The sequence below is a fragment of the Protopterus annectens genome, chromosome 9.part0, assembly GCF_019279795.1.
Source record: "Protopterus annectens isolate FY-2018-M chromosome 9.part0, PAN1.0, whole genome shotgun sequence".
Classification (NCBI taxonomy): domain Eukaryota; kingdom Metazoa; phylum Chordata; order Ceratodontiformes; family Protopteridae; genus Protopterus; species Protopterus annectens.
The window spans coordinates 641,021,725-641,046,923 of NC_056743.1; the positions used below are offsets into that span (position 1 = coordinate 641,021,725).

Consider the following 25,199-nt stretch of genomic DNA (forward strand, 5'->3'; position numbering starts at 1 on the left):
TTGCCTGACAGCTACATGTTCTCTCATTTGATTCTTGGCTGTCTGGAGTGTTTCTCCCTGGGCCTCTGCTAAAAATTAGCTTATTTTCCAAGTCAGACTTTCCTGGTTAACAAATGTTAAAAAAAAAATGGGCACTCATTTCAATATCAGACTTCATATTCCTCAGAAAGTGCATGGTAACAAAAGCTTTTATTCTAGCAATTTTTTTAAGTGTACAAGATGGATATTTGAAATGTATTCCCTATTGGCTTTGTTCAGGTATTTATTGGCTTCATCCAAATTTTGTGCTAAGGTTGAGAGCTACGGTAAGAACTGAAGTCACTGAATATGTTTGGGGGCTATATTCCCCCATTACTGGCTTTGTCCGGGTGTTCTTTGCTAAGAGGTTGAGAGCTATGGTGAGAACTGAATTCACTGAATGTTTGGGGGCTGTATTCACCCATTATTGGCTTTGTTCAGGTATTTTGTGCTAAGAGGTTGACAGCTGTGCTATGGTGAGAACTGAATTCACTAAATGGTAGCCATTTAAGTTTCAGTCTTCCTCTTTCACAAAACAGCTGAGTTGGTGTAGTGGTATGTTGCTCTGACTGTTTTGCACAGGGTCCCCTGGGTTCAAGACGTGGCAGTGAAATGTATGGTGGTAAAGCAGCATTTTATTCTAGCAACTTTCCAACATTATACAAGCAATGTTTAAAATGTGTCCCTGGTTTTTGGCCTTTTCTCCCCCCCCCAATAAATTTTGGCTTTTTCCAGATTTCTTGTGCTGCAAAGTTCAGAGATACAGCTTAGTGTCAAGTAGATTTTACGAGCTGAGAGCTGCAGGGAAGCAAAAGTTTAGTGCTGCTTATGTTTAGTCTGCTTGCATTGTTAATAGCACAACAGATAGTGTCCTTGCTTTTGATGCTGAAGGCTGTGGGTTCTACTCCCACAGTAGGTAGATGCATTGCTGATACTGTACTGTGTTGTAAAGGGGGTGGATGCTGCAGTCCTTTTGGTAAAGATACCTAGTAACTATGAACCTGTTATCAGTTTGCTCTCCATTCTCCATTGCAGTATTACTAGCTTATCATTTTTTTATTGCAAGCAACAAAGGCAATTTATTCTTCAAGGGTAACAGGCACTTTATTTGTAGATTAAATAATGACATATAAAGCAGCAACCTCTTTATTAGTTACAAATTTCTTTAATGTGGATTTTACTACTTCAGAGATTGTGCATATTTTTTACTGATACTGGTGGACTATAGAAGGTTAAGTAGACTTTTTATGATGGAAATGTTCTGAATTGGGCAGTTTTGTCAGTATTGTATGCCTTTTGTTTCATTGTTTACTGGAAAAATGTTCAAAACAATAATTTTAAAATGCCCTCTAACAACTGTACTGTACTGTACAAGGAATATAATGTAATACAGTCAGGAAGGTGTATCAAAGAGCATGTGTATGTTATGTTCGAGGGGCCTATGATTTTGAAGACAGCCCAGAGTTAATATTTATCTGCCACTGGCAAAATGTATTTTCTTTGAATGTGGGTTTCAATGCATGTGAGTTTCAAGGGCAGAGAAGTTTTAATGTTAGTTTATTTTCATTGTAAGACTGCATTGCTTTGTTTAACAGATATGTATTAGGGTTTGTGCTGTAAAATGCAAAATAAAACTTTCAAATGAAATCCTAAATCATTGCAGAAGTAAAGCAGTATGCACATTACAGTGTTTATGGTAAATAAGGCAAAATAACCAAGGAATGGGACATTGGAATGGCTGCAGGGGGAGGCTCCATTCGACCATGATTTTGTGAGGGGGGGGTAGCGAACTCAGACAGCCCCGATTGAACTATACCACTCAGTTGTCCATATCTTTGCAGAATGAATAGATATTTGCTTCTTATTTTTGGTTTGTTTCTCATAAAATTTGTGGTTTTCTAGCAAATCATTTAGGAATGAAGTCACTAAATGACACAGTTTCAGATGTCATAACCTTCAGAAAATTGCATGCTAATGCAAGACTGTCTTAAGTTTATACAAGAGCAATTTTTAGTAGTGTTTGTATGTTCCCCTAATATATTTGGCCTTGCCCAGATTTCCTGCATTAAGAGGTTGAGAGGTACGTGCAAATCACTGTAGATTAGGAATATCCAAACCTCTCAATTGTCCCCAATTTTGGCTCAAAATGTTGCTCTCCCCTAATAATCCCGCCTCAAAAATGGCAATTTTGGAAGAAAATGTGGAGGGTTTATAATTGTATATAACTAATGATCAGAGTTATAAATTACTTTACTTTTATTTTAGAAATGCATGTAGATGCTCTTATTTTGTTAGCTGCTCAAGTTAACAATGTTACTACTAAAAAGGTGTCCCCTTTTGACAGGTATTTTTGCATCACATTTTGGTCCGTTTTTCATAAACTTGTGGTTTTCTGGCAAATTAGTGGCAAGTCATTAAAGCTTGAAGTTAGAAAATAATGGCAGACATTTACATTTGAGTTTCAGATTTTATACCCTTCAGAAAATTCGTACTAATGCAAGATCTACTACTGTTCTATTTAAGTTAATAAGAGCGATATTTAAAAATTGGCCTTATTTTTGGGCCTGTGTCCCACTTCTAGTTCTATGTATGGCTTTGTCCAGATTTCTTGCTCTGAAGTTGAGAGGTATGAGTGTTAGAGACATAGGTTCATAGGTTTATACTAGGCTATCTGCCCTAAGGCATTTATAAGCCTAGCCCAGAGTTTTGTGGCTTACGCCACCCCTTATGTTAAAAAATACTGTGCCCATTAGTTTGTTGTGCCTCTGTCCAGCAGTGACACAGAGATGATTCCCGGGGTAAACCTACGATCTCCCATCCACCTGTCAAGATTTCTCTTGAGCAGAGCCAGCGAGGTGCTCTGCCTCACATGGACCGGGATTTTATTCCACAACATAGGGAGTCTCTGGGTGACAAATCTATCCCTCCAGCATGTCCTATTTATATCCGTGCTAAGGTTTAAGTCGCTTGCTCTAGTGGATCTGGTAGATTTGGATTTTTTGAGGTGGAGCATGTCCATTAATTCCGGGTTGGACATGGCCTTGTATGTCGGCACAGGTCACCTCTGAGCAGACGGTATGCGACTGAATAGAGCTGGAGTTTCTTCAGTCTGGCAGCATATGACAGATTTTGGAGTCCCTTTATCCTTTTGGTGAGGAACTTTTGGGGTCTCTCCAATTGCTGCAGGTGTCGGGTGAGATACATCCCGAATGGGGCATTGTACTCTATCATTGGTCTGATAAGTGAAGAGTACAGGGGAACAATGACCTCACTTGATCTGGATGTGAATCCCTTCATAATCAGGTGGGCAATGTAGAAGGTTTTTCTAACCACTTTAGCAATGTGAGTGTCAAAAGAAAGGCCACTGTCAACCTGGGTCCCCAGGTCCCTGATAACCTCTTCTGTGCTTAGTGGATTGCCACCTATATGGTAGCTTGGGGTTACCTTGTTTTTCCCGAAGGGTATGACTATACATTTTTTGGCATTTAACTTCAGGCCATGGCTCTGGCACCAGCTATCAGTTTCCGTGAGACCCCTCTGAAGGATATCTGTGTCCGATGTACTTCCCACTATGGCTCCCAGTTTGCAGTCATCTGCAAACTTTGTCAGCCATAGTCCTCCTATGTTTGCCTGTACTTCTGAGAAGTAGATGCCGAACAACAGGGGGCCAAGGACTGAGCCCTGTGGGACACCACTTGTGACCGGCTTGGAGTCTGACATGGCACCAGCTACTCTAACCCTGTGGGTTCTGTCCTTTAGCCAGTTTGCAACCCATCTTGTAACATATGGGTTTACATTTAAGCTGGTAAGTTTCTCTATAATACCCGAGTGGGGTATTGTGTCGAAAGCTTTGCAAGGTCAAGGTAGGCTGTATGGACTGCCTTTCCCTCATCAATGGCCTTGGTGACTGTTTCGAAGAAGTCGACCAAGTTCAAAAGGCATGATCTGCCCTTGACAAAGCCAAACTGGGTCGGGTCCAATGTCTGCAAGTCCCCTATGTCTTTGTTTATGAGTTCCATTATGATCCTCTCCATAGCTTTGCAGACCAGGCTTGTTAAGCTTATGGGGTGGTAATTACCAGGGTCCGTAGAGGCACCGCCTTTGTGGAGTGGGACCACAGTTGCCGTACTCCACTCCTTGGGCATGTATCCTGTGGTAAGGCTAAGATTAAACAGCTGCCTTATGTGTGGGTTTAGTTCCTCATTGAGTTCGTGTAGCACACAGCCGGGGACACCATCCGGTCCCATTGATGCTGTTTTTAGCTTTAGAGAGAGCAGCTTTCACCTGCGCATTGGAGATGTCTGGGAGGCTGTACTCCGCTGGGATAGTTATCTCTCCTTTTGGGGGGGAGAGGGGGGTGAAGTTTGCACTGAACCTGTCTGCCAGTATGTTGGCAATGTCTGTGGGTTCAGTGATTTTTGTATCATTTTGGACTAATTCTGAGCATATCTGGGAGTTTCCACCCAGGTTTCTAACATAGCTGAAGAAGGCCTTATGATTGTCTTTTGAATCTATGGCAATTTTTCTCTCAAAGATGGTCTTGGATGATTTTATGAGTGCTCGTATTTTTTTACTAATAATGATCAAAGGTGTCTTCTCTTTTATGGATTTTGCTCTATCATGTAACAGCTTTCTCCTCTTATTGTAAAGTTTGTTTATGGCTGGGGTCCACCAGACTGGATGTTTGCCCTTGGTGGAAAGAGTCTTGGTTTTATTAGGGATTGCCTGATCCATGCAGTCCTGGAGGTGTTCATAGAAGGCATTTGTAAGGGCTTCCGCAGCTTGGGTTGTGGTTTCCAATGGCTCGGGGGCCTTGAAGGATACCACACCAGTCTTGAGTAGTGTGAAGTTTGCTTTAGAGAAGTTCTTCACTGTGGTCTTTTTTGTTTGGGGTGGGGGTGGGATGTGGATATCCAGTGAGATTAGTTTATGATCTGATCTCACCAATGAGGGATATACTTCCGGTGTGGAGCATTTTGTCCCCGTGTTTGTGATGATGAGACTGTCAGCCAGAGACATTTCAAATTATGACTTACTTATTGCACCCCACCCTCCATTGTAGAGGCTCTGGATGTGTCCAAGGAAGGCAAGGAGCAGTTATGCAGTGCAAGTGTGCAGAGCATTCCCCCATCCAAGGTACATCACAAATACGACCGTGGCTTTTTATCTGTCCTTGATTTTGCAGAATGTTCTGGTTTTCTTGAGTAGTGTGAAGTTTGCTTTAGAGAAGTTCTTCACTGTGGTCTTTTTTGTTTGGGGTGGGGGCGGGATGTGGATATCCAGTGAGATTAGTTTATGATCTGATCTCACCAATGAGGGATATACTTCCGGTGTGGAGCATTTTGTCCCCATGTTTGTGATGATGAGACTGTCAGCCAGAGACATTTCAAATTATAACATACTTATTGCACCCCACCCTCCATTGTAGTGGCTCTGGATGTGTCCAAGGAAGGCAAGGAGCAGTTATGCAGTGCAAGTGTGCAAAGCATTCCCCCATCCAAGGTACATCACAAATACGACCGTGGCTTTTTATCTGTCCTTGATTTTGCAGAATGTTCTGGTTTTCTATCAGATTTTTATACTGTTGATTTATGCTTCTTATTATTGAGGAACTGCATGCTGTCCCAGTGCCCTGTTGCTCTGTTTAAGTAGCCATGGTTTAATGAACATCAGGTAAGCTTGTCGGAGATTGTAAGATGCAAGTAAGCTTTAGTAAGCATATTGTTAAAGAATTACCAGCATTGAAAGTCTTTTCGTTGTTGCCATGCAGAGAATATTTACATAACTAGATAATGTATAAGCCTTGGGTATTGAAATGCATATGACAGTATTTGTAATAAAAGGACAGGATTACAGTATTTTCAGAAGCTCGTTGCATTTTATTGGAGACCATTGTCTTACAGCAGTGTCTGTGTGTTAGTACACTTAGTTGGGTGGCTTTAATGGTATATGGTAAATAAGCATTGCTACCTTACTTAAAAGCCAAGCCCTGCAACAACTAGGTAAGCTCCACACTGAAGTCAAAACACAATAGCTCTGGTGGGTAAATGTACTCTGTAGTAATCAAAAAAGGCAAATGTTTGAAATAACTACAGCTTATGTGCAAACACAATAGGTAGTGATGAAACAATGCTCTGCTAAAAATGCTTTAATGCTCCACATTGCTGAGCTGCAGTTCAGTTATTATCACTGGCTACCAGGATTTCACCCACTTCAGATCAAGCACGGTGCCGTTCAGTGCAACCTTCCCAGAACTAATTCAAGTCTGACCAGAATTATTTTGTGTGTGTGTGTATGAGGGAGGTAGCATACCCCTCAGCTGTCCAGGTTTTTGCAGAATGTCCTGATTTTTGCCCCATATTCCTCCTAAAAAGGATTGAAGTTGCTAAATAATGAGACATTTCAGTTTTAGATGTCATATCATTTAGAAAAATGCATACTAACACAAATCCTGTTACTCTTGCAATTTTCTAAGTTTATGAGAGCCATATTTATAATCTGTCCCTATTTATTTTAGGCTTTGTCCAGATTTCTTGCACTAAGATTGAGGCCTTGGGGGTATGGTATGTTTGTGAGGGATAGAGAAAGTGAAATGCCCAAGTTAGAGTTTGCAGGTGGAATTTATTTTCAAGTGCATTTTCAAGGAACTGTGAGTTTTAAGGAAGCTAAGTTCACTGCTGCTCATGCCAAGTCTATTTACAATGTGCAACTGTTTTGTTTAGCAAATAGTATCTCTATTGTGGTATAAAGTTTTAAAGCTATGTTAGTAGCACCACAAGTAGAATACTTGCATCTTAATGGAGAGGCTTGAGGTTCTATTCCTACAGCATGTACATCTGTATGCTGCAGTCCTGAGGATGTCCTCCTTTGGATGAGATGCCTAATAACTATGAACCTGTTTTTCAGCTTGCCATCCATTTTCTATTGCAATATACCAGCTTACCATTTTTTTAATTTAACATAGGCAATTTTATTCTTTGATGGCAGCAGGCACTGAATTTGTAGATGAAACACTGAAATATACAGTTGTTTTCTAGCAACAACATCTTCATTAGTTTCATATATCTTTAATGTGGAATTATTCAGATTACTTTTACTTATGGGATATAATTCAATTATATGCAAGGAGCCTATTGCTTGAAAACAGTTCAAAGGTAAATAACCTGCCCTGGCCAGATGCATTTTCTTTGAATGTAGGTTTCAATGCTGTTTCATTGAATGTGAGTTTCAAAAGTAGAGAACCTTTAATGGCAAGTCTGTTTTCATTGTAAGACTATTGCTTTGTTTAGGTTTAGTAAATGTCTCAGTGTTTGGGCTATAATGTTTGAAATAAAAGTTGTAAATTAAATCCAACTGCCTATAATCATTGTAGAACTAAAGCATAAAACAGTATGCACACAGATTTGAACAGTGTCTACGGCAAATGGGAAGAAATAGCCAAGTAATGGGACACTGGAATGGCTGCGTGGGCGGGGCTTGGGGTGGGTGGACTTGGGCAAGGCTGTGTTGGCAGGGGGCAGGGAGAGCTATGTGGGTGGGGCTCTGGGTTTGCACCCCCCTGCAAAAAATCCTGCGGGCTCCCTTGATCAGGACCATGGCTTTGGACAACACCTGATGGACCTGTAAAACGTTGAGGGTGAGGTAATGTCAGTACCACTGCACGTTGCAGCTGAACAAGGTAATATGTGCATATATCTCACTTGTGCAGTAGCTACTGTGTTACTTGATGTATTGGTGACATTCTGAGTATGAGTGCACAACCGAGCTTAAACTCCCCTCCCCAAAACACGTAGCCCTGACATCCACAAAAAAGTATATACAGCTTGACAAAATGACTGCTACAGTATTACAATGGTGATAACAGTAAGCTTACCTGCATGCTCCTCTGCTGTGGACACTGTGGCACCGACCTCCACAATGTATGGTGTGATGGATGCTTGGGAGCTGTTGTGTTTTCCTAGGTTTGTCATCAATTCCTCAGAGGCTGAGAGTGTTTGTTCTGCTGCAGGCCCTCCACCAATGATGGCATGATTCCTGGCTATATCACCTGCCTTTTGTCATCCAGTATTCACCATGTCTGTTGCATGGTGTCAAACCTGCTCATATGACCTGTCCTGGTGACCAGTGGCATTCACATCCAAGACAAGGTTTGCCCACAATGCAGCCCACTCTTCCCTGTTATGCCTCCCTCTGGATAGCAGAATGTGATGATGCTGCCTTAGTCCTTCAAGTATTATTTCATTCTCCGCATCTGAGAAGGGGGCATGGCATCTACAATACATTATTACTGACAGACAACAAAAGGAGAACACATTACAGGATCAGATACATGGATGTCCACTATGTACAGATACAGCAAGGACAAAATGGACAGCACTATCCACTGCATGCCCACACGTCATACCCCACAGTGTGACAACATACTACGTGTGTGCATACAACAGAGGAGATAGTATCAATACTGAGGTATTTCCCTTTGTGCCATGAGAGATTCTGCTGTATGATCATAGGTTCATAGGTTCATACACCCAACATGGTGTCCCCTATGTCCAACCAACCAATAATATGTCATAAGACCAGCCAGACAAATAGTAATGTGCTATTACAACCACTGTAAAGGGATAGTCCAACAACACCAGTGTGCCACTATGACAAAAGACAATTCAACCTTGATGTGTTGTATGTTCCCTGTAGGTGTAAGGCAGAAGGATATCAATGACATGTCATTGCCACATGTCTAAGACAGGCTTAATGCTGTAATCCCTATTCCCCATATATCTAGCCTCCCATCTGCATCCTGTTATACACAAACAATAGTTACATACCTGGTGGAGTGCAGTACTCCTCTGTTGAAATGTTCTTTTAGTAATGTTTTGCAAAGGAGTGCTCTGTGTGAGGAAAGTCTCATACAGAATGTTTCTATAGCCATCTGCTTGCATTTTTAGCATGTTTCTCATTAGCAGGTAATTGCCTGTAAACCAATCTGTGGCTCTGATATGCTAACTGCAGCCAAAACAGCTGGACTGCACTATCATTATCCAATGACATGCAACCATTATGCAATATATAAGGCCTTCATGAGGACCAGAGCCCTTTTCTTAGCTGTTAAGATGGATATTATTGGGATGAGGAGACTACATCATAGTAGAGGGTAGGTTTTTAGCAGAAACCTTTGCATAGAGCTGTGTGTACCACAGGCTGAAGCTGCTGCTGCAAGTAATAGACACAGGCAGAGAGTGCGAACACTTTGGAGGACAACAAGCTGTACATGTATCTGTGTCAACTGTGTCAGCCTTGTTGTAGAGGCAGAGCCAGGGTGAGGGTACCCTTTACAATCCAATTAAGGCATGTCTTTAAGGTATGTATGTTAGCCATCTGTGTCAATAACAGAGTACTAGGCGACATATAGTTATGCTAGTGTTCCTACCTGCAGACCTGTGACTTCTAGCACTGAAAAGCAGTTATTTAATTTGTGTGGATAAAGAGTGCATAAGTCATTCATCAGTTGCTGTCTTCACAATAATGTAATGAAAATGCAACACAACATGTACTGCATGCAAGACAGACTGAGCTACTGAGCCACTGTTGCAGCAAGTGTATTTGCAAGATATATGTGCAAAAATACAGGCTGTGACAAACATCTTCTACATCCATCAGTATGTGCATGGCTTTATATGGATGGATGGATGCACCAGGGTCCCAGTTGTACATGTACTTTGCCACTGATGCCTTAGCAGGTGTTTTTCTACATGTTGCTGAAAAAATGCTACATTTACTTGCTATCACAGGCCTCACTTACACCCATAATCATGTATTTGGCTGTGTAGTGGTATACTATTGCACCAGAGTCCAAGATACACTCCCATTTTTTCCATTACTTCTTAATCCAGTTTGCATGGTGCGACATGGCGTGCAGCTCAGCTGAAATATACCTAATGACTGCAACTGGCAATTACTATGTTTTGTTTAACCCACCTGTTTTAATAAACAGGTTGTGTGGCATGGCGGGTTAATGCAGTGTGCTGTAGGTGTGATGGGCTTGGGTTCAAAACATGGCAGAGGTGTTTATTTTGTACTTGTCTCTTACGATGTTATAAACATTAGCTAAGCTAAGGGAAGCTGAGCAATGCTGCACGTTACACAGCTCCACGCTAAACAAATATGAAAAAAAGAAAAAAGGGGAGATAAAAAAGTGGTGAAATGGAAGCAAGCAGTGGAAAAAGATAGTGAAAGGCAGGTAGGGATGTGCAGGAGGGGTGTAGGAAAGAAACACAGGTATCCATTTCTTGTACAGCAAAAAATGTGCACTTTGACAGAATTTGTACATGACTTTAAACTCTCCACCCGAGAAAGAAGGGTGAGAATGACATAACTGCATTGTCAAACCAATTGGAACAAATTATGTGTATCCAGTGGACGTGTGAAATGGAGAGCTATGTATGGGACGATATTTGTTTTGGGATAGATGCCCCCCTTTTTTTTCAGCTGAGAGTGGAATGTTATGGAAGGAACAGAGGTACAGCACATGTGGGGGAAGTAAGGTGGGTAAGTGAGGATGCATTTACAAACAGACAAGACAGACATGACAGCAGACAGGGGCGGTGTGTGTGTGACACATGAGTGAAGTGAACAACTCGGATAAGGAGGGTGTTGTGGAATCCAAGTCCCATGTGCCTCTAGACGGCAGCAGCGTGACCCATGTCCCCTGCTCCATCACTGTCCCAAGGGTGGCAGTGCTGGAGGCTGGGCACTGTGGCAAGGCTGCCCCACCAGTTTGACCAGCATGTCCTCAATCCAGCACAGGCAGTGGTCATAGCCATGGTGGACTATCCTGTGCACCAAGACCAGCGGCTAATCCCAGGTGACAACTCCCCCTCTGCCACCGGTACCAGAGAGGGGCCCGACCCTATCCTGTGGGATGGTACTACCTGATGACACAGGTATTGCAGAGGCTGCAAAGGGGGCACCACTGATCTGGATCCACGATGTGTTGGGACCCAGTGCCATGGCAGTTGAGGCAAGGTAGGGGGATCAGCTGGAACCAGCCTACCTTGAAGTGCTGTGGTAATTCAGGTACAGCAATAAGTTGAGGTTAGTTATGAACAAACCATTGTTAGTATTAACACCATGGAACATCATTATAATTAACCCAATTGCATAACAATGCATATTATGCATGACACAACATGAATTAACAGAAAAGTCAGTATGTTAACAGCATGCCAGTAAGAGTTAAAGCATACGGCCACACAACGGTTAATTTAACAAGATGTGTTAATATGAAACTGTAATAACACATACCGATAATAAACCACATTTCCCAAAATATAGTTACTGTAACAAAATATGTTAATAGTAAACCATAATAATAAATAACAATAATAAATACATGAAGATAAGGGGTGGGGAGACAGGAAAAAAACAGTCCATTACTGACATTGCTGACAATATCCCCTGACAACAGTGCTAATATTTACTCTACATGTGTGTATTGTCATTTTTGTGTACAGTAACTACAAGTCTCCTATAAGTGATGTAGCATGTATATATCTCTCAAGCTGTTTGCATGAGACAGTATGGACCAAACAATAACAAATGCAGGTACAGAACTATGCGGAACAGTTGCACATCATGTGGACTTATATAACTACCAAGGTGTTCTGTAGGTGGATTTGGTAATACTTTGCATTCCAGGTAATCATTTCTGTGGTAATCCTGTGACAGACGGATTATGCAGTATTAATTACAGTATGAGAAATCTTGACACTTGAGAGGCATGTATGTGTACAATACATAAACTAGACAGCTGTGACTGCACGGGACATCTGCAAATAATTTAATAATTGACTGCAGCAACTTAGTACAGACATGCAAGGAATACAGCCATAATGGAAGTAGACAGATATATTTATGAATCAACAATGCTGCTGATCACGTTATTGTTACTGAATGTACAACTCTGTGAAAGTAAACACAAACATCTCCTCATAACATGGGCTACCTCACCCATATATCTTCTGTTTCTATGGAGAGATAAAATGTGAGCATTACATGACTGATAGTGGACTGGAGAGAACCTTGAACCATACTATAAGTTGAGCAATACAAGTTACAGGGCAGTCTTTTTGCATTCTAGAACTAGTACAGTGTTATAATTGACTGCACTGACAATAGAACAGACACGCATGGAATACAACCATACTGTACATATTAAAACAGCTTTATTTTAGACTCAACAATGCTGGTGAACACTTTTTATTGTTATTGCTTTGAAATATCTATGAAGTCCACACACAATATCGCCCCATGCAGTGGGCTACCTCACCCATATACCTTTATTACCTGAGGTATACAGAACAGAGAACATTATTTGACTAATATTGGCCTGCAGAAAGCCTTGGACAGTACTATGGGTTAAGCAATACAGTTTGTAGGCCATTCGTTTTTCATTCTACAGCTAGTACAGTATTACACTTGATTACAGCAACCTTACCATAGACAAGCAATGCATACAGCTCTACTGCAATGGTTATGACAACACAATCCTGCTGAACAGCATTTTTATACTGTTATTGTATTGTTTATTGAACCTCAGTTGTTATTGTTCATGTATTGCACTACAGCTCTAATTGCCCAGTTATTGCACTACAGTTGTACATGCCCATTAATTCACTACAGTTTTTCTTGTGTATACTTTATTGCAGTAAATGCTTTACTCTTTCTTGCTTATTGCACTACAGTTAGCATACTAAATCCGTACTTACCACACTCACGCTGAACCCTGGCCAGGCGCCCAGCATGGGACTCAACATTGCAAGCCCTCTCAGCTACAGCTGTTAGGAGAGAAGCACACCATTATGCATACCAGTTTTGCAAACAGTCAGCTTGCATTTTGGTAAGACAGAGGTAAACAAACTTACATACTTGTGGGACATTCCCATCTCTTGCTTCTTGAACCCAGATGTCCAAGGTTCCCTCTTTCTCCTTTTCAGATAATCATAATGGTGATTACACTGCTCAGCTGTGCAAGAGATACCAGTAACACTGGTGAATTCCCTGGCCAACTGGTCCCAGGCCTCTGCCTTACACCCCGAGCCCTGGAATCTGGCCTGCATCAGATGGAGTTCATGGTTTTGTACCAGGAGTCCAACCATGAACCTGGACTCCTGAATGCCCCACTTCTGCACCTAAAAGCACACACCTTCACTAACACCACCTGCCATACCAAAAGTTGATTGAACCCCAATGACTAATGCAGACTTTCCATCTACTGGGCTTAATATAGGCTGTTTTCCCACCCTTACACATCATTCAGCAACATTCAAAAAAGCGCAGTGTCACTTAGCAGAGCTTAGCATATTTAAGCGGCATGAAAACCCACACAACTGTGGTTTTAGGGAAGCTTAGCACCGCTCAAACATTGGTAGCTGTTACCATGTTTATGCACTGCTTAGCACGATTGAGCAGTAGTTAGCAGAGCGCAGCAGTGCCATATTTCATAATATTTTATTAAAGCAAACAAAAACAGTATATTAAATTACAGACATGCTCTGTCTGCTATAGACTCGAACCCAGGACCTACTACACATATATCTGTAACTCTACCCATGTAGCTAGCTGGATGTCATAAAAACTAATATACCTTCACATATACTACTAGGCTACTGTTAGCGTTGTTGAGCACTGCACTGCATAAACATGCTTAAACATACATTCTTCTTCTTTTGGCTTTTCCTGGTTAGGGGTCACCAGAGCAGATCACCTGTCCGCTCATGATTGGCAGTGGAGTTTTATGGTGTCGAGTTGCCAGCCCGGTGCCCAACCTTCCACAGAAGGCATACAAATGCACACATTCACACCTAGGGCCATTTTAGAGTGTCCAATCCAGCATGTCTTTGGGATGTGGGAGGAAACTGGAGCACCTGGAGGAAACCCACGCGACCACAGGGAGGACATGCAGACTCCGCACAGAAGGCACCCCAGCCAAGGATCGAACTGGAGAACCTCTTGCTTTGAGGTGGCAACATTAACTGCTGCACCACCTTGACTGCCCCTATGCTTAAACATACCTATAAATAAATAATTGCATCTGGTTTCTATTTTTATGTTGATTTAAATAAGAAGATGTTATTATATAAAGAAACTGTTTTTATTTTGAAATATGATACTTTGATTCCAAGAGGTTTAAATGCAGACTGTTGCTGGAAATGTATGATTTAGATATATGTGTTTTAGCCATTTTATTGTTTAATTGTTTAATTAATTATTTGATTGAATATATGTGGGTATAAAATGAGAACAGCAATTATTTGAATTTTATTCCTTGAAGGTTTAGTGTAAGCCAAGGCGCTAGAGTGTTTTTTAATAAACTGGTTTACTTGACTGCTAGTTGTTTTTCTTTCTATTTTTAGATGTCTGGCAGGTGACGTATATGTATGTATAAGCTCCTCCTGGCTCTGCTGCACTCCTCAGTGCACCATGCAAACGCCGCTTAAAAAAAAAAAAAAAAAAAATGAAAACATACAAACATTTTATTTATGATAATTAATTCCATCTGTTGTCTATCTTTAGATGTGTAGCAGGTGTCAGCTGTCTGCATGTGAGCATTCCTTAGCACTGCTGCGCTCTGCATCATGGGATGCAAATATGCAGAATAAAAAAAAAACTCTTACAAGTGACATATTCAACATTTAAAACACTCTACAACATTACAACAGTGGCAGGGAGCATTACAGGGGGCCTCACACTCATCTGCAGCTGTGGGTAGCTGCTACAACTCTCCCTACACTGATTCAATATCCCTGTTCCTCGGCTGTCTCTCGGCAGTGGACATTTTGTCATTAATTTGTATGGTGCACTGCTGAGGGGGATACATTCCATGTATGCTCTAAACGGTGACTACATGGATTTTATTAAATCATGGGGACTGTTTTTCATGGGCCACTGATACTGAGTGCCCACCTAACAAACCAATATCCTTCTTGAGTAAAGTTCCTTTACTACATACTGTCTGCTTCTCATTTTCCTGGAGCTCAGCAAAGCTTGTAGTCCTAGCTTGCATTCCAGAAATGTTTTACTTGTATCCAGTGTCATCCAGACAAATTTAAGTAACTTTGATTGCTAAATTGCACTTAAGTTATTTTAACATTTTTCATATTTATGTATCACATGTTACACACATATTTTCTTTCTTTCTTTTTAACAATCATTCACTCCAACATTACAGAAACTGCTCAATTCCTGCCTTCCTTTAAAACTCACAACTCCTCCTGAACATTATTCTCCGTGTATTGTTCCCACAAATTTCATTTATTTCTATGTAATTTTCTCCTTCCATTTACTAAAGGACCCAACTCTAGTTCTTTAATCTCATTTACAATATTCAATACTTTGTTTACTGTTGGTTCAGGTTTTGATTTCAATTTTCAATTAACTGCATTTTCTTTTTGTAAATAATTTTTATTCATTTCCAAAAACAAGTAAACATGAATGCAGGTTATTTATGACAGTGAAATATTTACATTTTTTTTTAAAAAGGTTGGCTAAAACCTCTGAACAGATATCAAACATTAAAACCAAAATAAAGTATTTACAAGGGTGTCTATTGTTGGCATATAATTGACTTTCTATACAATTGTTTCCTGATTATAATCTGCTACAGGCATTACACTCCAGTATTTCAGTTACTTTTTGCCATGCTATATTTAATGATGTAGTTCTTTCAGTTCTTCCTTTAATAGTGTTCATTTCCAATTGCGATACTGCTGACACCATATTCATAAATTGTTTAAAAGTTGGAGAAGCTTTGGATTTCCAGTTTGATGTAATGTTCTTCCTTGCAATGGCTAGAAGAGTCCACAAGATTACATATTTTGTTCTTGGTACACAGTCAGGTACAGGTGCATTAAACAAAATAATAGATCTGGAAATCTGGAATTTGTCATGGAATACCATTTGCAGAAAATAATTTATTTTATCCCAATATGGTTTAATCAAATGGCATTCGTAGAACATATGTTGCCAGTCTGTTTTTATTGATAAATCACATCTCCAGCAGTCAATATTTTTTCTTAAACATAAGTTCCATTTTATGAGGAGTTACATAAGATCTGTGTATGAATTGCCATGTAAAGAGTCTCCAATGTAATGAAAGTGATGTCTGCTTTTGTGAGAGAAGAATTAATTTTTTGTCTCTGTCATTTGGCACATGTCCATTAATTGATCTATAATAATTCCATATTTTGTCATTATTATAGGTTTTTATTTTTTTTGTTTGTTTTATAAATAAATAAGTATCCCTTTCCAGTAATGGGTTGATTCATTAGTAATATTATATGTTCTATACGATTAGAAACATTCTGTCTTATTGATGGTTGCATTGTTTCTTGTTTGCTTAATATATACTGTCTTAATTCTTGTACATGTAGCCATGAACTATTTTCCATATTTAAGTTCCTTTTAATTTGGTCTATTGTCAGAAGTTTTCCAGAGTTTACCAATTGATGCCAATATATTAATCCCTTTTCTTTAAGCATGTTGACTACTTCTATATCAAATGTTATTATATTACCTTGTATGTACGCTACTGGATATAATAAAAATGACCATGCTTTAATATCAGGATTGCTATTAATAAGATTTTTGAAAATTTTTAATGTATAAGTAATGTATTTGGAACTTATATTTTTATGCTTATGTATCATCATATATTCCTTCATCAGCCATAGAAAATTGTTTGGTATGAAATCGGTATACTTATTTGTTACTACAAATCCTGATTTTAACAAGATTCTCTCATGAACTAGCTTCCATTTTGATGTATATTTTGTATTTAGCCATAATGATATTGTTTTAATAACAAATGAATGCAAATATACTTCTATGTCTGGTAAACCTATGCCACCCATATCATCTAGATGATATTTCATAGCTGTCCTTGTTTTTTTTGGATACCATTGGAATCTTACCATTAAATCATTTAATTGTTTTAGGTGTGATTTAGCTGGTGGCAAAGAACAAGCTTGTATAACAAAGAATTTTTGGAAATATGATCATTTTAATTATATAGAGCCTTTCTTCCATTGAAAAGAAGAACTTATTCCATCTTTATATTAGATTTTTAATATTATTTAAGATCTCTTTATAATTTGTTTCAATTGTAGTATCTAGATTGTTAGTTATTATAATTCCCAAGTATTTAATTGTATTATCGGTGGGGATATATTTATGGTATTTTTTATTTAGATCTTTTTTATTAGTATTTATAAGCAATACATTTGTTTTGTTCTCATTAAATTTAAGACTCAAAAAGTTTTGAAAGTTTTGAATTGAGTCCCATAATGCTTTTAAAGAGCTATTATTATTCTTTAAGGTAATTAAAATGTCACCAGCAAAAAGTTGAATTTTAAGCTCTAGGCTGTTGTCTAATTATATTCCTTCAATATTTTTATCCATAAGTATATTATTTGCTAAGGGTTCAATGACTAGTGCAAACAATAACGGAGAAAGAGGGCAGCCTTGTTTTGTGCCCTTTGTTATTTTAATAGATTTAGACAGACAAGATCCCAGTTTTATATAAGCCAATGATTTTTCATATAATGATTTTATTAACAACGTAAAGTTGTTTGAGAAGCCATATTCTTTTAAAACTAACCATAAATAATCCCAGTTCACTGAATCAAATGCGCTATTTATGTCTAAACTAATAGCATTCATTTTGTTTTTTGTGACATTTATGTAATCAATTAAGGAAAGAATTATTTTGATGTTGTCATAAGTGTTCCTGTCTTTTATAAAACCTGTTTGATCCTCCTCTATCAGAAATGGTAGTTTTATTCGAGCAGCATGTATTGCCATAAAAATTTTATAATCTATATTAAGAAGTGAAATGGGTCTGTATGATGAACATTCACTGGGATCTTTACTTTGTTTCAGAACTGGTGATATTAATGTGTACTTCCAAGAAGGAGGGATGTCTTTACCATTTTCAACTGATGTAAAGACATTCAATAACAACAGCAAAGCCTCATTAGATAGTAATTTAAACATTTCTGGGATGATATCTATACCTGGAGCTTTGTTTAATTTTAGCTTATTTACTTCAGCTTTAAGTGCTGCCATTGTTATTTACTTATCTATTAGTTGTACCTGCTCCTCTAATACTTTAACATTGTTTTTAAGAAAAGCTTTCAATACTGAATGTGTTTCTATTTTTTCATTTTGATTATTAAGTTTATGAAAGAATAGCCTAAATGCTTCTAGTATTCCTTCTAAAATAAATCTAAATTAAATGATCAAGAAAGACCAGGGCACTTGGGAGGAATCTCTCTTAAATTTGACCATCATGTTGTAGTCTGGTTAGGAAATCCTTTTAATTTTCAGAGGTTGCAGTAAAAGGTATTTCTTCCAGAGCAAAACAAGTCTTCACCTCCTTATACTTCACAGGTTCATAGGTAAGTACTTAGCTAGCTGCCCTTGCAGGTCATTTTAAGTCTAACCAATTGATATGCAAAAGTGAGAATCAAACTCTGTACCTTGTGTCTGTGAGGTAAACACTTCAACAATTATATCAACCAACCCCCAATTCAAAAATTTCATGTTCCCTTTTCCTTAGATTCATAGCTAATTACTAGGCTAGCTGCCTTAATGGGCCATTCTAAGCCTGTCTAATTTCCTTCCCTAAGGTCAAAATCAAACACTGTTGCTTGTGTATGTGAGTCAAACACCTTAACCATTATACCAACCCCAACCATTTACTCTACATTGGTTAGACCCACCACTGAATGCCCCCCCCCCTTTGGATGTACTTTACTAAGCATATCAAGCAATTGGAAATACCTCAGATGTTTATAACCAATAAGATAAAAGGCCTAAAAGATCTGAGCTACAATGAAATATTCAAAATCACTGTCCTCAGTTTCATATAGACTTCTTAGTGATGTTCTCTGCCAGTATTCCAAGTACTCTTATATCTCAACAAATCAAACAGTTCAGCTAAGAAATAAATACAGTAAGAGGAGGATAGATTTGTAATACAGTGTCTATCTCTTCTCTGGGACAAACTTCCTATTCAATTTCAGTAGTGTGGCACACTGCCTTTAGAAAAGAGCTGGACAACTGGATGGACGTTCATAAATTCACCACTGGTATGGCTGGCTTGGCCCTCCTTGAAAAGGGAGGCAAGGCTTAAAGGTGGGTATTGGCAAGGAAGATATGGCCTCATGAGTCAGTTGCCTTGTAACTCCTATGATCCTATAAGAAACATTTTGGGCCTGATTCCAAAAGACTTGCACTTGGTTTAAGTGACCATTTACACTGACAGCAGGCCTTTTGGAATATAGCCCCAGGTGTAAGTCTATTTATAAATAGGCCTTACACTAAAGTAAGTCACTTACACTTAGAACAAGTCTTTTGATATCAGGGCAAACTTACATTGACAGCAACTCTTTTGGAATCTGACCTTTTATCTATTTAGCAATAATACCTCCAGGATATAACCATTTAATAATATTTAGAAGAACGTCCATAAGTAATTGCAGTCCTAAGTTATGCAGACTTTCTTATTTGTCTTAACTGGATTCTTGCATCTGTTTATTACTTTCTTGTATATATGAAATGAGGTAAAAGATCTGACTTCACAACAGACTTTTTACTACTCATCTTTTAACAGTCAGGAATTCTTTTGTAATATAGCCTCCCTCTCAACCAAAATCATGCATGTTTCTAGCAGCATACGTTTTCAGTAACTAAATTAATACACAAGAGTTAACCAGATTTCTGCAAAAAGGGTCATTTAATAAAGTGTATGACTTATTGAATTGTAACCTAGGTAAAAATGCCAAAGATTTTAAAAAGTTAATTGCGGCAATCTAATAAATTATTTTTAAAGTATATACAATTTCCTATATGGTGTGTAGCACATGACATATGCCTGTGATGTGTTACTGACAATTAGTTGAACATTCTAATTGAAACGCCGCCAAAACTGCTTAAGGAAGCCAAAAAAATGGTGTAGAACAAACTCATGTCTAAACCCAATGTTAAAAAGCAAGCTCCAGTATTCCAAACCACTGGTAGTTTATTTAAGAATTAAGCTCTTTTGTTCCTGAACTGGAACTTCTTCAGAATCTAACCCCATTCATACATCACTTCCTTAAAAGGCTTCTCTTAAAGCTGTATAACACTTTTGTACATAAAATATGCCGAAGGACTTAATAGTTATGGTTTTGGTGGTGTTTCATATGGTTCTTGGTCTTATTTATACTGTCCATTGTTCTAGTAGTTTCAGACTTTCAGTATTTGAAAACATTCCAAATGTCAAATAGAAAAAAGTCAGTACAACTGATCAAACACACCAGCTTTTTTGCGTGAGATTGCAGTACAGTGGAGATCAGGGAATTTCACCTTTCGCCACTGTAATGTGATCTTGGAGTTGGTATATATAATTATTAGCACAAGATATGATCATTGAGACTAGATGGATACAGTGTACCAGTGTTAAGTAACCACAACTTCTCTATAATCTAGAAGAGTTGTAACAGCATCACCACCTGCACCATAACTTTTTACTTGATGTATTCCTGTGAATATAATGTTAGCTGTAGGGTGAACCTTGTTATGCTTATGTGCCTGGAACAATTGATGTCACTTAAATGGGTGTTCAGATATTCTTTAAACATTCTGTTTGCTTGCTCAGCATAAAAAACACCACGCGTACATTGTTGCACATTGTACAAAATAAACAAAAGATTTACTTTCACATAATATTTGTTCTCTGATATAAAATCTCTTTTACAAATTGTGTTTAAAAAAAGAACAATATATATAATATACACCTCTACACACGATTATACCCATATGCTGGAAGTAGTGCACCTGTTACTAAGCACACTACCACTTACACAGACTGTTGTGAGCATAACGTGCACTATATTTTGTTTGTATATGAATATCTAATATTGTATCCAAAAATGACAACTCCACGTGAAAAAAGTGAACCAAAACAAAGCAGAAGTCTTCAGATAAAAATCCAAATTTTAATATAGTTCATAAACTCTTTCACAGTTAATACAAAACTGCTTCCTCAGACAATATAACACATTAAAGAGCATTCCCTCTATATAAATTAATTCAAAAATTGCATCATCCAATCACGTCATCTCGTTCACTAGTAACCAGGCAACAGTGTAAGCTCATTGATTATACAGTTGTATAAGCTAAAGGAACATCAACTGTTACTACATAATCGCAAAGGGACTCAGTAACTAAAGCAATTGCATGCAAATGTCTTATACGTGTGTGTGTGTGTGTGTGTGTGTGTGTGTGTGTATATATATATATATATATATATATATATATATATATACATATACACATATAACAAAAAATATATTACAAGCTCCATACATTTTAGTTATCCTCACTAACGATGTTAAATATAAACATGAAAAACAATAAAAACAGATGCTTCAAATTTTCTAATAATTAACTGCCCGTATAAAACGAAAGTTCATATCACAATAAACAAATAACTTAACACACTATATAAATATCATAATGTGTGTTAAAACCATACATTATATTCAAAGACCCTTGGCTTTAAGAATAGGTTTAATTGGTACTTTGTCATTTAAGCCTCTCCCACTGTCAGACATCATTCTGATGATCCACCTTATCTTAGATGTTTCAGTCAAATTTTTAAAATCTCCCCACTTTCATTCTGTTTCACTACTTCCATGACTAAAAACTGAAAGTTATGTGTTGGATCATTCTGTGCCACATGCTTAGCCACAGTATTCGTAATTATGCCATTGTTTACATTATACAAATGCTGCCTTATCATGTATCTAAGGCACCTATTAGTTTAACGTATATAAAATGCTAAACAAACCTTACAACATGCTAAGTATACCATATGGCAAGTATTACAGTTGGCATGAACTTTAAAAGTTAATTGCTTACCCATATCTGGATTCTTAAAAGTCCCCGATGAAACTATATAATGACAAAAATTACATTTGGAACAAGGAAACATTCCATATACATTCTCATTCGTTAAATCAGCTGTCCTAGATCTAGAATAGCATAGCAGCCTTCAAAGGGACTTTTTGTTCTTAAATACAAGACTGGGGTTTTCACCTACTATTAGTTTTATTTATGGATCAGTGTCAAAATTGGGCAGTGTTTCTTCAGTACATCAGTTACTTGCTTTACATTACTGGAGTAAAAAAATGGGTACTTGAACTACACTATTATCATTATTTCTCTTAAAGGTCAATTGCAGCTTCTGAAAAATAAGGTTTCAACTGTGTCAATCTTAATTTTGGAACTTGAAAAAGAATGTTTTCAACATTTTTATCATTATAACCCCTTTCATGGAACTTCTCTTTCAATTTGCTTGATTCTTTATAAAAATCCTTTGTCTTTACGATTCAATCTTGATGCCTTCATTCCTTGTCCTTTTATAATATTCCTAAAAAAGTAGGTAGGATGCATACTTTGTCTGTGCAACTTTGTATTTCTAAAATATACTTTTCTATGGATCTCTGTGTTCAAACATCCATCTGACATCTTACAAATCTTAACATCCAAATAGTCTATCTCAGTACCAGAACTATTAATACTAAATTTCAGAAAGGAAGTACTCATATTTAAATTTTCATAAAATAACATCAGTTCCTGATTAGTGCCTGTCCATATCATAAAAAGATTGTTGACAACTCATTGATAAAAAGCAATGTGTTGCCTCATTGAGGGGTTCAGTATAACTTTTTCCTCCCAGGAAGCCATCACCATACTGGCGTAACTATTGGCACTTGAAGTGCCCATAGCTACTCCATCTTTTTGTATGTATAGCCCCTGGTCAAACATGAAAATGTTATTTTCTAAAACCATGTCCATTAATAGACAAACCAGATTAATAAACTTAGAATCATAATTGCTATGTTTAACCAAATAGTGTTTAAGCATGCCAAGACCAACCACATTAGGGATTACAGTGAACAAAGACTGAACATCTAATGTAATCAATACATAATTGTTATTATTCATCCACTTCATCATATATGTGTATAGATCATTCAAGAAATGTTTCAAATCCCTTAAAACAATCGCATTTCTATTCAAGATAGGTCTCAAATGTTTTTCAATAAAAATCGAAAGGGGTTCTGTACACCAATTCTTACTCGCAATTATAGGTCTGAATGGTGGAAAAATGGATTCTTATGGATTTTGGGGACCCCTGTATAATGGTATCAGTGGCACATCTACTTTAAAGTAATTATATAATTCAAGGTTAATAACATGACTAAATAAACAGTGAAAAAGAGTGTTATGTATTCTTACAATCACTTTCTCTACATCAACATCTCAACATCTCTACATTGTCTCACACTGATATACATGCTTTCAGAATTAAACATGTGTTACATTGAGCTAAAATAATACTCACGATTCATATCCACTGTGTGTCCCCCTTTATCTGCAGGTCTGATTACAATGGAAACATCATTTTTAATTGGTGTAGAGCTTGTTTGTCCCCCTTGCTTAGGTTCTTAAAGATTTTACATTTATTTTCAGTCCCTAAAACTCAGTTTAACTCATTCTCACACAAGTTTTCATAAGCTTCCAAAACCGGGCGATTAATCAGGACATATGTGCTCAGTTTCCTGAAAATGCTATTATTATTATTCATCTCACTATTTTTAAAATTCAGTTTAAGCATAGTATTCCTTACAAAAAGTTTTAAATCAGTTTCAGTTACCTCTGTGACTTGGGCTAGTACATAAGATAAGCAATTTTCAGGTAATGATATTTCATCATGCAAAAGCATTCTCGATGAAATGTTCCAAGCTAAAGACTGTCTTTCTCCTGCCACATTTTTTCAATGTGTGGTTGTCCCTGGATTCTTGCAACATCTTCCTTTTTGTCCGGCGTCTGCTTCTTGAGCAATGGTTGGTTCTGGTAATTTCCCTGTTGATAGAAAACGGAAATAAAGGGAAATCCTGATCCAAATTTTTGTCATTGATGGCCAGGTAATCCTCCCTATTGGGGTCATGACTTGAAGGAACAGGCTGATGTATCTCCTCCATATGGATTACAGTGGGAGGGGCATGCATTACAACCTCAGTTCTTGGAAGTGATGTGGTCTTCCTCCTTGTCCCAGCATTCACCAGGATAGTTTCTGTTACTCCATTATTCACAGCTTCATCACAACGGTGAATGATACTGGATTGTATAATGCTTTTCTCCATATTTACTTCAACACCACTAGGATTCTCCTCTATAAGCATCGCTTCAACACAGCTAATGTTATTGGATACTTCAGTTAACTTTTGCATCATGGCTCTTGGCCAAACAAATACATGTCCATTCATAAAATCCTTTCCATCTCTCCCAGGTTTCTTTTGTTTTTGTTGTAACAATTTCCTTTCAAAAAGGACCACTGAATCTAACAAGCCACTCAGTCTCTCATTGATGAGTAGGGTTGTCACCTTTTCAAATGGCCAAAGTGGGACATTTTTGGGACACACATCAAATTTTACAGGTTGACACATACCCACAGTCAGTACAAAGGATAGAACTTAACTTTTTTGCCTAAATAAAAGCTTATTCTTGTAGCATTTTAATTGCTTATTCTGTTTCTTGTAATATTTAGGTATTTTAGATACAGAATAACTATTTTATGCAACTATTACATAAAATATGGGACATAATTATGTCCTACAATCTCAGGACATTTGCCATTTTTAATATTTTTTGTCAGGGCACAACTGCCCAAAGTGGGACTATCCCTCGCAAAGTGGGACAGGTAGTAACCCTATTGATAAGTGTTTGTGGAAACTTATTGTATAACATATATTCTGTTCTGATGTGATCTGCTCAATCAAACTGGCCTCTTTGGGCTTAAAAAAGTCAGTCTTTATTCTTAAATAATTGAAACAATTCAAGATTTAATTGTTGCCACTTAGGTAACAGCTGCAGATGTTGTTCCCCATAAGTGAGTATTTTACGTATTCTTAAGCCACGGGGTACTATTCATAGTTCAAGGAAGGCTTCAAAGTGATACCATTGTGTTTGAAGCCTTTTAAACTTAAAAAAATCATTCTCCATCCTATAAAGGTTGCTTTAAAACAGAGTATGGTCAATAGCCTCAATGACAAGTTTGTTAGAGTCTGTCTGTA

The 25,199-nt window shown here is 37.8% G+C and overlaps 1 protein-coding gene across 1 annotated transcript in view; it reads left to right on the plus strand.

Annotated features, from left to right (window-relative positions):
* LOC122811397 (complement C2-like) overlaps nt 1-25,199 on the plus strand; it is a 925,867-nt gene that overhangs the window by 234,088 nt on the left and 666,580 nt on the right. The window lies entirely within an intron of this gene.